We start from the raw sequence: 16,629 nt of genomic DNA on the forward strand, positions 1-16,629 counted from the left end.
GGCCCCGGGTGCTTTAGAGCAGGTTTATCGGAATTCGCGCTTTAATTTCAGGTGGGCCTCGGGGCCGGGCGCTGCCGAGAGCAAGGGGAGCGCTTGCCCGGCGGCCTCAGGCTCCGCGCCCGTCAAATGTCAACATTTGTTCCCAATAAAAGAGTTATTGTTTCTGCAAAGCTGCCGGGCAACTGCCTTTGAAACTTAAAAAGAACTTCATCCACCTTTGTCTGCGGCGAGGCCGCGGGGGCGGCGGAGAGGAAGGGGCCGGGCGCCCGGCCCGGGGCTCCGCGCATCCCGCATCCCTCGCTGCCGCCGCCGCTGCCGCCGCCGAGCAGGTCCAGAAAGCGCGGAAGCGGCCGGGTGCCCGCGAGGCTGTCCTCCCGCGCGTGTTTATCCGGCATCTTTGGACCTGGGCCGTGCGCACCGCTGCGGAAAACGTGGACGGAGCAGCCGCCCTCCACTGGCCGCGTGCGTTTTAGGGTCATTTAAAATCGCCCTGAAATATTATCAAAGAGGCTAAGAGTCAAGTCGACCCTTTTGTTTCTTAACGTGATGGAAAAAATGTGCCCTAAACTTTCTCTGCTCGAGTCGCAGTAAAGAGACATCAGTTTGCAAAAATCATTACAAAGCCATTTATCTCTTCAGTCGGAGGCATCCCTTTTCAAATGTAAACAATACGCTGGATTATTAGAAAGTTCCTCCAAGTAACAGTCTACACTGATTATCCACCACATACTTTTTCTTTAGTTTCCCAGTGCATTGAAAATCCCGAGGAAAACTTTCATTTTAACCCCAAACTAAGGATATAAATACACCCATTAAATATGTGTTTTTAAACTGCCTTTTACAAAAATAACATTTTAAACATTAAAAAAATGTGTTAACCCAAGAGACAATCTTGGGAACAATACACAACAGTCTGTGATATGTGGATATTATGATTAACATCATTTGAATTTCTACAAATCGCAAAGGGGACATATCCCTTTGATGTATTTGCAAACCTTTATGTAAGTGACAAATCCCTGCAGATATTTTAAAGGCTTATTATAAGGAGAAGTAATCTATGACAATATAATTTTCCAGTTGCTGGAAATTACTTTCTATTGGCCATGATGAAACCACACGCCAGCCCTTCCCTTTGCTTGGGCTAGAATGCTAGGAAACCGGTGTTTGATGCTACACACTTGGACGTCAGGCATTGGTAGGCGAGGGAGGCACCACTTCTACCCCCACTTTGAGGAGCAAATGCCCCCATTTTCATGCTCTCCTCTGCTTTTTCACCCGCATCTCCTGCAAACAGAGGGTTATAGTCTCAGCTGGCACCTGCACCCTCCACCCTCTAGGCAGAGAAAATAGGCTTGTATTCCCTCTGCTGAGGGCAGAGTGTTCTCGCTCTTTCTAAGAAAGATAAAAATTGAAGCTGTTTGGGAGGAGGACTCTACTGGTAAAATATAATGCAAATGGGATGAGTCAGGAAATCTGCCGTCTGTTCTTTTGCAACCCCAGGTAAAAGGAAAGAGGAAGAATGATTTTTGTTTGTTTGTTTAAGTGTGGCTCCAAGATAATAAGGAAGCATCTTTTAAAAAGGTGTCCCAATGTTACTTGGTTCTAGATGAAACTGAAAACAAATTAAATCCAAGATTCTTAAAGAAGCAGCTGTGAGGTTTGGGGCTGCCTCCAAATGGGAACTGAGTGGATCTTCATAGGCAATGCCCAGAGGGAAGGAACAAAATAACACCACACAAGCACTCACGTTTTTTTAGGGGGGGGCGGGGGGGCATTGACAATTGATTGTGTGTAAGTTCTGATCAATTATTCACCATTAGTGTCAACAACCGGGTTATAATTACCTTTGGTTATTTTAAATAATATATATATTTTTTCATTTCTCTGATTGGGTAATTAGTTAATGCTCTTGAGTAAGGATTCTAAGAGGAGATGATCAGACCAGGCCCCTTCTGTTGGTGACCTTTAGGGAAAACACACATTCATGCTCTCCTTGTCAGAAATTCCCTCCCAGCCTCCATTCTACTAGCGGGCACCTTTATGTCCCCCCTCTGCCATAAATAATGATTCACGAGGAAAAGGGGAAAATGACAAACAAATAGAGTGCAGCTGGAATTAATAAGGCTGACCAAAGTTAGTGGGGCCGGGACTGCTCGCGGCCGCAGGTCTAAGCAAGGCCCGTAAAGGTGCCAGCATTTCTAGCCTTTTCCCTCCAAGATCAAAAGAAAGTGGAATGCGAACATTTTAACCCCTGACATTTTTGAACAGGGGAAGGTGGGCTGGGGGAGGACCCCTGTTTTCAGGCCCTGCTCCTACCAGCACAGTGGTACCACCCTGGCCGGGGGATGGGAAGGGTGCCGAGAGTTCGTCCTGAGCAGGTGCTGGTCCCGCGTGACCCGGGGGTGTCACGAGCCCTGAAAAGTTGGGAGGTGAGTTAGCAGGTCAGGTGGTGACATGTAGGTGGCCCAGGAAGAGAGGGGAGGCCGATCGGTGCCCCGACGTGCTGGGTGGGGAGAGGCAGTGTCAGCCTGGGAGGCCAATCCGCAGCACGTGGAGGGGGGATTGTGGGCGGCCCCGGGTGAGGTGCGTGACCTGGAGGCGCCCCGCTCCCGGCCGCACTCTCCACGGGGACCCCCGGGGGCCCGAAGTTCATTACCGGCATTTAACCCAGGGTCGGTTCTGAGCCCACGTTTGGCCCCTGCACAGCTACTACCATCATTTCTTCAAGGAACTGTCTTTCCTCCACGGTCTCCAGTCCCCGGGCCGTCCGGGCTGAGGACGTCCTTCAGCTGACACCCCCAGACCCATATCTGTCCTACCGGCCTCCAGTGCTGCGCCGCCACGTGTGCGCTCATTTGTCACATCGAGGCCCCCAAAGGCAGCGGCCAGGACCGAGGCGGGCTAGCAGAGCAGCAGCAGTTCCAGGGACCGCGGAGAGCGCGGGAGGGACCGCAGGGCCCGGCTGGGAGCCCTCGCCCGGGGCATTGGGCAGTGCGGGGGCGCGGGGGGCGCTGAGGAGACGGCAGAGCCCCGCCCAGATCTCGCTCCGGGAGGCCCGGGTCCAGTGGCCTGCTGATGTCCTCCCGCCACTTCCAGGCCCCGTCCCCTCGAGGGAAGACGGTCTGGCCCTTCGCAGCCTCCTTAGGGGAGGCCGCAGCCGGGCGCTCGGGGCCCGTGCACCAGCCTGCAGGGACGCGCGACGCCTGCCAGCTCCCAGAGGAGGCCCCATCCCGGGCTCCTCCGACGACTGCGCCCCCAGCTCCACTCCGCTAGCCCCCACCCTACTGCTGCTCCCTCCCCTCGACAAGTCTCTCCTCCTCCTCCCGGTCCCTCTCGCGGGCCCCCTGTCCTCCAGCCCTGCTCCGGACACCCTCGCGGGCGGCTCTGGGTGCCGCACCCCTGCCCCTCCGGAGCGCGGGCGTGCGCGGGGAAGGGGCGCAGAGTCCATGCCCTAGCTGCCGCAAATCGAAAGCACTGCCTCCAAGTTTAGGATGAGGGAGGGTCGGCTGGGCGCCCTCCCCACGCCCGGGAGGGAGGAGCCGCCGCCAGCCTTGCTGCCTGCCCCCTTCCCTCGGTTCTTTTGCGGGTCTTTACGGCACGCACCAGGCAACTGCGCGGTGCTGGGAGCCGAGCTCGAGGTGATGCTCGCCTGGCAGCTGAGAGCACTTGCCCCGCACCGGTGGCCGCCTTCGTGGCGCGCGTCCGGAAGGTCCCGCCGGGCAGTGACCGGGGCGGGGACCCCGTGCACCCCCAGCCTCCTTCCCAGGACCCGCGCGGAGGAGCCTGACTGCACAGCTCGCCTGGCGGGGCCGCACCTCTGGGACGACCTGGATAAACCTAGCTAGGGGCCGGAGGGCGCTCGATTGAGCCGCTGGCGTCTGGATGCGACTCCCCGCAGGCCGGTGGCCTGAGACATCTCTTCTCCTTTTCAGGCAATTTACCAGGAGAAGTCAGGGTTTTACGGGCCCGATCAAGCAAGTTTAGTTACCTCGACACACTCTCCCTCCCCCCCACTCCCGTCCCGCACTTCTCTTTAAGAACAAGCTGGAGGGCTGCCTGGAGGTGGTGACAAGCCCACGTGGACGCAGCGGAGTTCACGGCCTGGATGGGGGCGCCCGCGAGCGCGCCAGGTCGCCTGGGTTTCCTCCAGCTACAGCACCTCAGGACAAGCTCTAGAGTCAAAGGCGGGGCGGGGTTGGGGGGTCCTGGAGCCCAGCCTCACTGCCAACACTTCATTTCCGCGATTCCTGGCTGCCAGACCATACTGTGGCCCTCGTTCTCGGGTGGCCACTGGCGACTTTGACTTGGACGCTCACAGCTGGTAGTACAGGGGCGGGACCATGGGAACAGCGTCGCCATCCTCCCACCGGTGGGGAGAGGGTCCCCGAGAGCAGGACCTGCAGGAGACCACAGCGGCCGAGGGGGAGGCTCTGGGGTGGGGCTGGGGACAGTGAAGTTTGGGTCCGGGGAGGCGGTGTGCTTTGTAACCCTTGAGAGTCGGGCCCTGTTGTTGATCTGGGTAAGTTGTGCCCCGACGCGACGTCGGCCCCACCCCTCCCTCCATCCGACTCCCGGGGGTAACTCGACCCTGGGGGTCTGTACAGCTGAGATGGGGAGATGGTGGACCAGAGCGGAGACGGTGGACCGGAGCCTGGACCAGACCGCCAAGGCCTGGAGGGGAAGGGGGTGGGACGGGAGGCAGGAGGCGGGGACTTGGGGACCCCTGGGCCCAAGTGCGGGGCAGATCGGGCGCTCTGACGCTAGTTTATTTAAATAGGAGGCCCAGGCCAGTTCCAGGTTTATTCTTTCTGGCTCTCAAGCAGTGGAAAAATAATCCGTTTAAAATGATTAGTGATACTCAGCCCCTCAAATAATAGTGAGTTAGGTGGTAATGGGCCCAGATGTAAACAGGAGTTACTGAAAGGGCCCGCTTCCTCCAGGAGGGCCTGTCTGCGGTGGGTGGGGATGAGCCCAAGCCCTGATGGGAAACACAGTTGGTTTAACCTCTCCGTGGGGCTGGACCTCTTATGAAGCAGGCGCTGAGTCAAGGCTGTGCTTTGAAAGAAGATAAAGCCGTCTTGCCAGGAGTCAGCACACAAATGAGTTATAATGTAAACTTTCGACTGACATTAGATCTTTAAGTAGAAGTAAAAGATGTGCTCAGGTGCTCGAGGCCCCTCCTCTCCCTGCCTTCCCCGTGCAAACTCGGTAGAGTGCACAGCGAGAGGCTTAGCTGCAGGTGGGCTGTGGGCTGCAGGGGTTCGGAGGGTTGTCCCAGGCTGGGTGCACTCCTGGCCTCTTACCTTGAGGTAAGGAAAAGCCGCTGAGAGCAAATCTGTGGGAAAGGGACCAGTCGTGTTCCTAAATCACCGTGGTGTTAGGAGGCCCAGGAGGCAGTTTTTTTCTGGTAGGGGCTTATGCGCAAGGGCACTGGCAGCCTCAGGCTGGATGCTTGGAGGAAGGCGCTGTCTACTGTGATGGGGTCGTCGCCTGGAGGGTGTCCCACATGAGATGATGGGGTGGAAGCTCTGAACAGGGTGGGCAAGCGCCTCCTTAGCAGGGCCCCAGTGCCGGCTCTGGACAGTGGTCCTGCAGGAGGGGTAGTGCCTGCACTCTGCTAGGCAGAGAGCCCCAGACAAGGCAATGGAGGCCGGTGACCTCCACAACCTTGGCAGGGGAGGGAGCAGCACTCAACGATTCTGCCGTGGCCCTTTGAGTGCCCCAAGTGGCTCTCCTCCCAAAGCCCAGCTCCTCCTGCCCCGGAGGCTCTTCCAGGGTACTCCTTGTTGGGTTAGGCTGGCCCCAGCATCACTGTCCACCTGCCCCGGTCGGTCCACTCACAGACCTCATCCCAGCCCGAGGCCCAGTGATGGCCATGCAGGGGTCAGGCCAAGAGGATAAATGAGCCCCATTCAGTGTCCAAATCCTGAACATTTGTAAATCAGGCTTATAAACTGTTCCGTGCAATACGTTTTAGCTTTCTACCTGGGAAAATACACCTTCAACTGACACAGTCACAAAATATGTGCAAAGCATAACTTGCACAGGAGTCATCACCACATCAAAGAGGATTGAATTTAATGATTGCTGTGCATGTCTGGGTGTTTCATTCTGAGGGGTGGCAAAGCTTGGATTAGTAATAAAGACTGTGTAATTCATAAATTATATATTTATTCATTTTTTTCCTTGTCTTCTTTGCAGTAGGATCACTCCTTACCTTGTAGTAATCAAGATTTTCATATAATTTGTGTTCCACTGACAATAATCATTCAAAAATTAAAAACTAATTGTATTCAAAGTGTACATTTAAGTATATTTTCAACAGAAACTGTGTAGTAAACCACATGCAAAAAATAAGAATAAACTTAACTGGATGTTCTTTATTTTTATTTGCTAAGTCTGGCAAACCTAATACTGATGAGATACTTAAAAATATTTGTCAAGTGAGATTTTTTCATACATGGCTTGGAGCAGAGGTGTGTGGAAGGGAGAAATTGAGGCAGAATGGACAGCACTGAATTTAGTGACGGTGAGTGGATGGAGTTAGAGGTGTAAGGTGGCTCGGGTTCAAGCCAGAATCCCATCACCCTGTGGTAGAAAGCAGGCAAACCTTGTCTTTACACACAGAGACCTCAACAATCTTTCCCACCAAATGGTGGCCCTCCAAACCCTCCATCTCACCTTTCCCTCGTGAAAACCCATTCCCAAATCACATGCTGCTCTCATAAGTAAATGCTGCTTTTTTAAAACGTCACTTTACCTTAGCATGGATTTGTTGACAGTCACCCACATTCAGGGCTTTTATGTTCCACATTAAGTGACTTCATGCATTAATCCAATGGTCCTTAAGCCAGGATGGCACTGGAGTCACCTGGAGAGAGATTTGGGGTCCACTGGTCTGGCAGGGCCATGGCTGCAGGACTGAGGTGAGAAAACAAGAAAAAAGACACTGGCCGCCGTGGAACTTCAGGAAGCATTCGAGTGGTGGAGCCCTGTGAGACGGAGCTGGGGCCCCTGTCGCAGGGGTGTATCTCCCTCAGGGCAGCTCGGGGATGTGATGACCCCACAAGCTCTTGAAAGTGTCAGACGTTTCCAGAGGCCACTGGCGTCCTGCAAACAGAGCTGTGCGGAGACAGTGGCTTAGCGTGGCCACCACAGGGTGGCCAGAAAGCCCTTTGGTTTCCATCAGAGGCAGGGAAGTGTCTGCATTATAGGTAGTGATACCCAGGGTGGGAAGGGGCTTTAGCCCTGCGGGGACACAGATCACCCTTCACCACACTCAGCAGGAAGGAGGGATGCTGGTGTTCAAACTTGGGCCCTGACCCCTTTTGTGCAGGCAGTTTGGTCGTGAGGCTTTTCCTGAGGTCTGGAATCTTGGGACATGTAGTCACCTGCGCAAGCTGCTTTCAGATTGGTTCATGTTGGAATCCTGGGCTCTTGGCCGTGGACTTGGGTTTCTTTAAAGTACTTACTTTTGGGCTTCCCTGGTGGTGCAGTGGTTGAGAGTCCGCCTGCCGATGCAGGGGATGCGGGTTCGTGCCCCGGTCCGGGAAGATCCCACATGCCGCGGAGCGGCTGGGCCCGTGAGCCATGGCCGCTGAGCCTGCGCGTCCGGAGCCTGTGCTCCGCAACGGGAGAGGCCACAACAGTGAGAGGCCCTCGTACCGCAAAAAAAAAAAAAAAAGTACTTACTTTTCAGTTCAACAAGAATTAAAAGCAGGAGAAGCAGGATGAGTTTTGAATAATTTCTTGTTGGATTTCATTGTGTGGTTGATTCACAGTCCCACTAGTGAATCCAAGCGTGTTATCAGTGAGCCCCTTAGGATCCACCGTAAACCTCTAGGGGATGTGGGTTTCTTAGGAGCTTCCTATTGGCATCTGAGAATTTCAGACACTGTGCATCCATCAAAGTATGTATTTGGAAAACAGTGATCTTTGGTCTTCGGTCCATGGTCTTTATCCACCAGCACAAAGCAGAGTAATCCTACGCCCAGAGCCTGGCCCTGTCCATTGCTTGTTCATGGTGGCTGCCTTGCATGTCTGTGGAAAGACATCGGGGTTTGTTCAAAGAGACCATGACTTTCAAGTAGTAATTTATGCTCTAAGCAGAGAGAACTTATTGAGAAGGAAGAACAAGAGATGCATTAAGCCACAGACTCAAATGAAATTGAACATTGTCCTTTCAACAGGTTTTTTACGTCTTTACTGAATTTGCTACAGTATTGCTTCTGTTTCATGTTTTTTTGTGTTTTTGGCTACGAGGCATATGGGATCTTAGCTACCGGACTAGGGATTGAACCAGCACCTCCTGCATTAGAAGACGAAGTCTTAACCACTGGACCACCAGGGAAGTCCCAAAACTGTTCTGATGGGAAGACACGTGATAGTGGAGAAGCGATGCCTGCGGTCCGCCCCCTCTGCCCCCTTCTGCTGCCCCTCCATCCTCCTCTTGGCCTTCCCTGTGGCCCTCACCCCTCTGTCTGCCCCCTGCAACCTCCAAGCACTGGGATCCTGCTTCGAAGGCCTCCTTGCACCAAGCTGTTCTACACTGGCCTCCAAAATATCGCAGACCTAACAGTCTCTTGGTGGAGGGGCTGAGGGGGGACCCAGCTGCCTGCAGAATCAGACCCGAGACTCTCACCCCCCAGCAGGACCCGGACCGCCATCCTCCTGCATAATCCTCCTCATTTCCTGGCTTGCTCTTGTTTGAAAACACATCTTTGTGCTGGGAAATTGTGCATGCTGCTAGCTGCAGGGGTCTTGTGTGGACAGTTAACTGCAGAAGGCTGTGTAGACAGTCAGGTGAGGGAGGCAGGTGGCAGTGTGAACAGTCCAGTGCAGAAAGTAGTGTAGACAGTTGGGTGCAAGAGGCAGTGAAGACAGGTCCTGGAGGCCAGGACCACAAGGCCTTGGTCTCCGCCAGCACCCTTTGTTCGCTCTCCTTTGTGACCTCTGACCTTGTCTGGACCCACTCCACACGCTGCCTCAACTGCTCTTCAGTGCAATTTGTTAGATGCAGACGATTAGCGTCTATTTTAAATATGTGTCCTGTGAAACACTTGTGAAATGATCCTGGAGTCTTGAAATGCCACGTGCAGGTGAAGTGTCCGCAAGGCGAGAAGTCGAAGAGGGAGCAGCTGGGGTTCCACGCCCGTCCAGCCACCTGCTGGCGGCTCCTTGCGGGTGATGACCGGCCACCTCCTGCGCGCCTCCAGCTTTCTTTATGCAGGAAGTAAGCAAAAACATGTTTTCTCACCTGAGACATCTTCTAGTAAAATTCTCTGGGCTATGTGCTGGATCCCTGTTAGGTAAAAACTCAGAGGGGGCTTACGTGGATAAAACAAGTTCGTTTACTACATTACTGAAGTTATGGGCTTTTAACTGCCATGGAAGAAGCAATGGCTTTTTAGCAATTACATCAATTAATTTGACAACTCTACTTATAAATACATTTTGTGTATGTTATAACCAAAAACTTAAAACTTCAGGGAACACAGTGTGTCTGTGTGTGAGTGTGCGTGCACATGCGTGTGTGGGTGTGCATGCTTGTGTGGAGGTGTGTGCGCGAGTGCATGTATGGTGTGAGTGTGTGCGCACATGTGTGTATGGGTGTGTTGCACGCATGTGGGTGTGTGTGCATGCGCATGTGTGTGCACATGCATGTGTGTGGGGTGTGTGTGTGTATGTGTGTGTGTGCGTGTGTGTGCTTGTGTCTGTCCACACAGGCACCGGATTGAGGGGCAGGGAAGCTTTCCCTGAAGCACGGCTTTACTTCCGGGCCCTTTTTCCACCTCACAAGCCTCAGCACACACACATGTTGATCGGGTGGGCAACTCAATGATGAAAAAGAGACTTTCATCAACGTTAACTGCTATTAATTTTAATGAGTGGCCTTGAAAGAAACGTTAAATAGGTAAGTGCATTTGAAAACTTTCCTCTCAACACAGTAGTTTAGTTGTTTAATCAGTGGCTACTAATTTGCTTCATAACTCAGACAACCTTGGGCTGGGAAAGGAATAGATCAGAAGTGTGTATACTCTTTGGCTTCTGAGGAAATTTTGTTTTGGGTGATGGTGGTGGCGGCATGGTTAGCCCACATGGAACATGTGGAGGGAGGCATCACTGTGTCGTGCTTCTGCTAACTTAGCCCTGGGCTTCTGCAATGTAGCAGGTGTAGTGGGGGGAGTCTCAGAGGACAGAGGTTGGATAGACTGAGAGTTGCCAATGACCAGGAGAGTTTTCATTCAGCCACTGCTAGGCGCAGCCCTTCCATCCTTATGTGTCAGTTTCTGTGACCCAAAATAGACCCACTCATCTAAAACACACGTACCTATAATGGCTAATGTCTAAACCTCAGTTCATTCCAGTGATCTGGGTGAAGTTAAGAAGCTGGAAGGCTCGGTAGTTTGGGAGAGAAACTGGGGAATCTCATGGAACTTGCATGGAGAGGGGGGTCTTTTGACTGGAGGTGCTTTACAAGCAGAGCTGGAGTTGACCCACATCCTTGTGGATTAGCTGTATCTCCTTCATCTGGCAGACCACATCCAGTATCTCATTTAAACGACAACCCTCAGTCCTCTCTGGGTTGATGCTACTTTCTTCACGTGTTACACAGGGGGCCACCGGAAGTTCTGAACGTTTTGTTTGAGGACACGCAGTTAACAAGTAAAGGAAGTAGCTGCCGGTGTTTAGTTAGTGCTTACTCTGTGCCCTTGCTGCGGGTTATCTCACCTAATCTTCCCTACGACACTACAAAAGACTCATGATTGCTGTCTTGGCTTCACAGGTGAGACACCTGAGATTTGTGAGTTGCCCAGATTAACCCCAGGCGAGGGCTGTGCTGTGGATTCCACCTTGGGCCAGGCGCCAACCCCACGCTCCTCGAGTGGTCCAGCCGAGACCTGCTTTTCCAGACTGTTTCCCCTCCCTGCAACGCAGGCCCTCAGTGCTGTCCCCGGCCTCCCCTGCTGCCGGCCTTTGAGCAAACAAAGGTCATGGATGAAGTGAGGACAGTGGGCTGGGGCCGGCCAAGGGTGGCGGGGGTGACGCATCCTCATGTCTCAGCTTTGCCAGAAGGAGTGGCCCAGTAAATGCCCACTGGACCTGTAGACAGGCGCAAACACAGCAACGTGAAATCCTGCGTGCAGCCTGCAATTTCCTCTGCAGATGGGGGATGGTGGAAAGTCCTTCTTGGTTTCAGTAGAGCAGCTGCCAGCATCATTTTCTCCTTAAATTTTTCTACAGCAAGTTCACAAAAGAGGGCTTCAAGATTTCCAGAAACAAACAGACACACTGTAGCATCCAAACCACTGCCCCGCAGAAAGGCAGGGATGATGATGGTCTCAGCCCTCAAACCTCGGGGGCCCACCTGGGGGGGGACCACCCTCTGTCATCCTCCAGGGGTGCTCACCTGCTCTCTGCCCGGGCTCAGCGAATGAGGACTAAGAGGGCCTCTGGCCTTTTATCTTCTAGAACTGGAAACTAAAATTTTAGCCCTTGGTTTCTTTCCTGAAAGAAAAGAAGGTTTTTTGATATGATATACCTGTCTCTGTGTCTCTGTCTGTGTCTGTCTCTCTCTGTTTCTGTCTTGTCTGTCTGTCTCTCTTTCTACACACACCACACACACACACTCACCCATGGAGTTTAAATTTCCAAGAATAAATCAAAATGTGAAAGGGAGATAAAGTCTAGAGCCGTGGCTTATGCAAACATTGCTTGAGTTTACTCTCTTCTAAAGAGTAAACTGTTAGCTTCCAGTTGACCCGAGTTCCACAGGACACCCCCCAGCTCCCTCAACTTACATAGGCAGGCCCCATCTCTTGCCCTTTCCAGTAAATTCCTTTTTTTTTTCTAACAGAGTGTTCTTGGCACAAACAGTAGTTAAAATTGCTCAAACCTTCGGAATCAGGCACAATATCTTTGCCTTTTGGTTTCACACACACACAAACACACACCCTGTTAAGTTCCCAGGGCAGACCGCGATGCTCCCCTAATTGCACACCGAAGCTGGGCCCCTCAGATTCCTGCCTCACCTGCACAATCTAATTTGGAGCAGGAGGTATGTCTACCTTACATCATGTGGAGTAACAGCCCTTAAGCAAGATGTATCAAGTTGACCGAGTATTTCAGGAATATTTGGGGACTGTCACTCATCACCCGTCGGCAGCTCGGCACCGTTTGTCTTGCACTGGCTGCCTGGGGAAAGACAGGCCCGAGTGGAGTTCACTCTTTCCTTGTGTTACTCTGTCTTTTTCAGATACATCAGGAGCTGAGTGAGAGGGGTCCACGCGCCTAGTTTCAGTGGACACGCATCTCCGGATTCTGAACACAAGTAAATATTTCAAGTTCAGGATGACGGGTAAAGACACCACTGGGGGCTCAACAAGCGAGGTGCTTCTGGGGAAAGATGGGCGAGGGTTGGGACTGGGGCCTGAGGTCGTCTTCCCCCAGCGCAGCCTCCTGCTGACCTGGCTCCCCCACCTGCTGTGTGACCTGGGCATCCTGCTCCCAGGCCTCTCCATGGGGGCTGTCCTCATCCCCGCCCCTCGGGGCACCGCCTGGTCCCCCTGACAGCGCCCCTGGGGGCAGCGGGGATGCAGCGTCTCTTCCCTGTTGGGGGCAGGAGGTGTCCCGGGAGAAACTCTCCCTTACCTGCTGTTGGCTCCACTCTTGGCCCCGTGTCTGACTCCTGTGTCCCAAGGATTCATTGTAAGAGAGAGTAGCTTGAAAGCCACATTTTAAATGTACCTTTATTGAGTATCTTGTGATCTGAGAAGGCGTGGGAAGGGCTCGTCGAGGGAGGGGTCAGACGCGACCTCCCTCAACCCCCCGGCCTTCTCCGTCTCACCCGTGCCAGGAGCAGGTCGTAGGAAACCATCCCTAAAGCCACATCCACACAGAGGCACTGGGACTCGGGGCCTTCCCGGATCAGGCAGCCCTGCAATTCTACAAAATTGAAAGAATATCAGATGACATAGTCATTAATGTGTTATCTGGAAGGAATGTCTGTTTTCATTCTAGAATTCCTTAGCTGCAAAGGGTACATTGTGGTAACAAATTCAAGATTATTTTCTCATGAAAAGGCTGTGTTTAAAATGGAGCCCATGTGAATATAAAAAAGAATGTGTGTGTGTGTGTGTATATATATACATATATATATATACCTGAATCTCTTTGCTGTACAGCAGAAAATAACACAACATTGTAAATCAACTATACTTCAACAACAAAAACAAAAATAAGTAAAATGGGGGGGCTTCCCTGGTAACGCAGTGGTTGAGAGTCCGCCTGCCGATGCAGGGGACACGGGTTCGTGCCCCGGTCTGGGAAGATCCCACATGCCGCGGAGCGGCTGGGCCCGTGAGCCATGGCCGCTGAGCCTGCGCGTCCGGAGCCTGTGCTCCGCAACGGGAGAGGCCACAACAGTGAGAGGCCCGCGTACCACAAAATAAATAAATAATAATAAAAAAATAAATAAAATGGAGTCCATGTGAAACACCAGACAATCAGAAGATTTTCTGTTACTGTTAAGGATCATAAAATGTATTATTCAATTCTTTGAATATTATTAACTCTGCTGTGCTACTTATAGAATTCTTTGCTGGAGGGATAACTCAGAAAGTTCCTAAACCTTATAGACGGCAAATAGGTGTCGTGTCTACTGTCCATGAATGTGATTCCAAACCTAAAAGGAAATAGAGAAGAAAAAGAAAGTGATGTAACCTTCCAGTGGAAAGGGGGAAACTGACAGAGACTTTATAACATTGAAAAGAAAGCCAGGGGGAGCTCCACTGATTTAGGACGTTTGTTGGTAAAACAGAAGAATGTCCTGGCTAATTGTTTGTCTAGGTCGAAAGTGGGCCCCGGAGCTTCTGTGTTTCTGTTTTAGGGAGGACATCTGAATGCACGGAGTCGCGGGCTCACGGGAAACTAAGATTTAGGGCAGACTCGTAACTTACAAGGGGCATTTAGCCTGGTTCGTATTTGCACGTCTCTTCCTCGTGCGTTTTCACTCTGAGAGGAGGTGTGTGACTCCTGACCCCTGAGACCCTCTGCAAATAGCTCTCAGTACTTTACAAATATTAATTCATCAGTGCACCAACAGCTGGGGGGGGGGGCAGGAAGGCGGAATCAACATCACCTGGGGCAGCGTCCCAGAGACCATGTGCCCTTTCTGAGGTCACCTGGCTGTCCCAGGACTGGGGAGGAGCCCGTCACCCTTAATGGTGCAGGTGTCACCCTGACCACGGCCCAGGGTGGCACACGGAGCGGCAGGAGATTCTGGGCACTCTGAACGGAAACCCCGGCTTTTTTTTTTCCTTGCGAACAATCCCCTTTTTTCATAGTGCAGCATTTTCATGATGTGGTTTTGAAGAAAAAAGTCAAAAGTGATTAAGGTGATGGCTTACCATCTCTAAGCTGCTGGCTTGCTTCGGGTCGTGCTGGGAAAGGAGAGCGTCACACATCGACCAACTATTTCTGCTGCCCTTGCAGGTAATGAAATATATTGGAAGACATTTAAAAATACCTTTGCCCGACGGCACGGCACTGGCAGCCGGATGAGGAGAGTTTAGTATGCTTCGCATGGAAGTTCTTCATTGGAAAAGCTGACAGGTGCCCCGTTTTTATGAGAAGAACCAGCTGTTGTTATCCAAAGCGCTCAGAACCCCTCACACTCCACTTGTCACAGGCAGATAGATCAGGATTCTGTCTGAGTGGTATTGTTCACAATTTCTATTAATAATTCCTCACAAGCACTTCACTAGTAACTAAAGTGACCTTGGATTTTACAAATGAAAAACCTTCCCAGCCACATCCAGGGGTGAGAAGGAGGCAGAGGACCCTGTGGGGTCCTGTCCCTCCCTATCATTTGTGTGTGGCCCGTCTTAAGCAATTTCCATTTCAAAGTCTTATTTTAACTTCCCTTGGGAATGCCATCTCAGGAGTGTGAATACAGATTAAACAAAACTTCCTGTTCCATGTTTCCCCCCCACCATGTTTTCCAACCTCATCCAAACATGGAGCTCCTGAGGCTAGGTTTGTGGGTTTGCCTTCTAGACGAGCTTAGGAGAGATGAAGCCTTTTGGGGAACCAGGACCCCATCTTATCTCTCAACTCAGAGGTGTGGGAGGCCACACAGGAATGTGCAGACGGTACAGAGTCGCCATAATTCTGCTCACTCTGCTGGGAGTACCTTTGGCTGTGGGCAAGCGGCTCCTCTCCCGGTGTGAAGGCGAGCTCGGACCACGGACACTGTGGTGCAAACCCAGAACTTCCCACACACACCACCGTGGATCCAAAGTCTGCATCCCCAGCCTGGTGCCTGTTGTGCAGCCTTGGCTTTGCCACACGTTGGCATGTTCATTAATTCAATTCGTATAACTGCACTGCCGTTGTGTACCAGATGCTGGGTGGGACAATTTAGTCCACAGATGCTTTCCTTTTAATAAATAAAACAAGAATTGGGAAGGAGGATCAATTCGATTTCTTCTAGACCTAAGAGTTTATAATCCCAAGATTCTCTGGATTGACGTGTGATCTTCTTGGAGTTAGTCAGAGCTCCTTAAACAAAGGACATCCTGTATGAAGCTTGCTGATAACACCCATCTATTTCATAAAGTTGGTTAAACTACCTTGGATAAAAGCTTAAGTCATAGATTCAACTACACAAGGGCTCAGTCAGCAGTGGTGGTTAGAAACCGCACTGAGAATCTAGCTCAGTGTCTCTTGAATACACATTTCTGGTGGCTACAGAAACGGAAGTGTCTCACCCTACGTGGAAACAGCCTAGTGGACAGATGCTTGCGGCCGTGGATCTGTAGGGATGCAGCCGTGAATATGCAAGATGGTCTAAGCAATTCAGGCTTATTTTCAAACTGTGGGTTTCTATCCACTGTGTGTCCAGTTTTCCTTAAATGAAATAGGATAGAAGAGAAAGTATCACCGGGAATATAAGGAGTGTTTTGTGAACTTGTATTTCAGGTGTGTGTGTGTGTGTGTGTGTGTGTGTGTGTGTGTGTGTAGATAACACAACATATTTCTTTCTGAGGATTTTGGTCAACAGTCTGAAGGCCGCTGCTTGAGCAAGTAAGTAAGTGATGACTCATGCTTTTCTTTTCTTTTCTTTTCTTTTTTTTTGCGGTATGCGGGCCTCTCACTGTTGTGGCCTCTCCCGTTGCGGAGCACAGGCTCCGGACGCGCAGGCTCAGTGGCCATGGCTCACGGGCCCAGCCGCTCCACAGCATGTGGGACCTTCCCGGACCGGGGCACGAACCCGTGTCCTCTGCATCGACAGGCGGACTCTCAACCACTGCGCCACCAGGGAAGCCCCCAACTCATGCTTTTCTGATTGGTGACCAGGATTTCAATTGTGTTCTACTTGGGACCCTTCATTTCCATGGGGCTTTACTCAGCAAAGCCAGGGTGCCTGGCTGCAGGGTCAGTGAACCAGCATGGAGCTGGGCCTGTGTTATTCCTAGTGTGGGGTGAGGCAGCCCAGCCGGACATCCCACCGCCCACCACCCCAGGCCTCCATTTCTGTCTGTCAAGAAAGACAATAAATAACCCTAAAAGGTAAGTGAAACGGAAGCTGATTAAATGGAAACGCGGGGACCATGGGGACTGTTC

This window comes from Mesoplodon mirus (assembly GCF_964341445.2).
Source record: "Mesoplodon mirus genome assembly, chromosome: 5".
NCBI lineage: Eukaryota > Metazoa > Chordata > Mammalia > Artiodactyla > Ziphiidae > Mesoplodon > Mesoplodon mirus.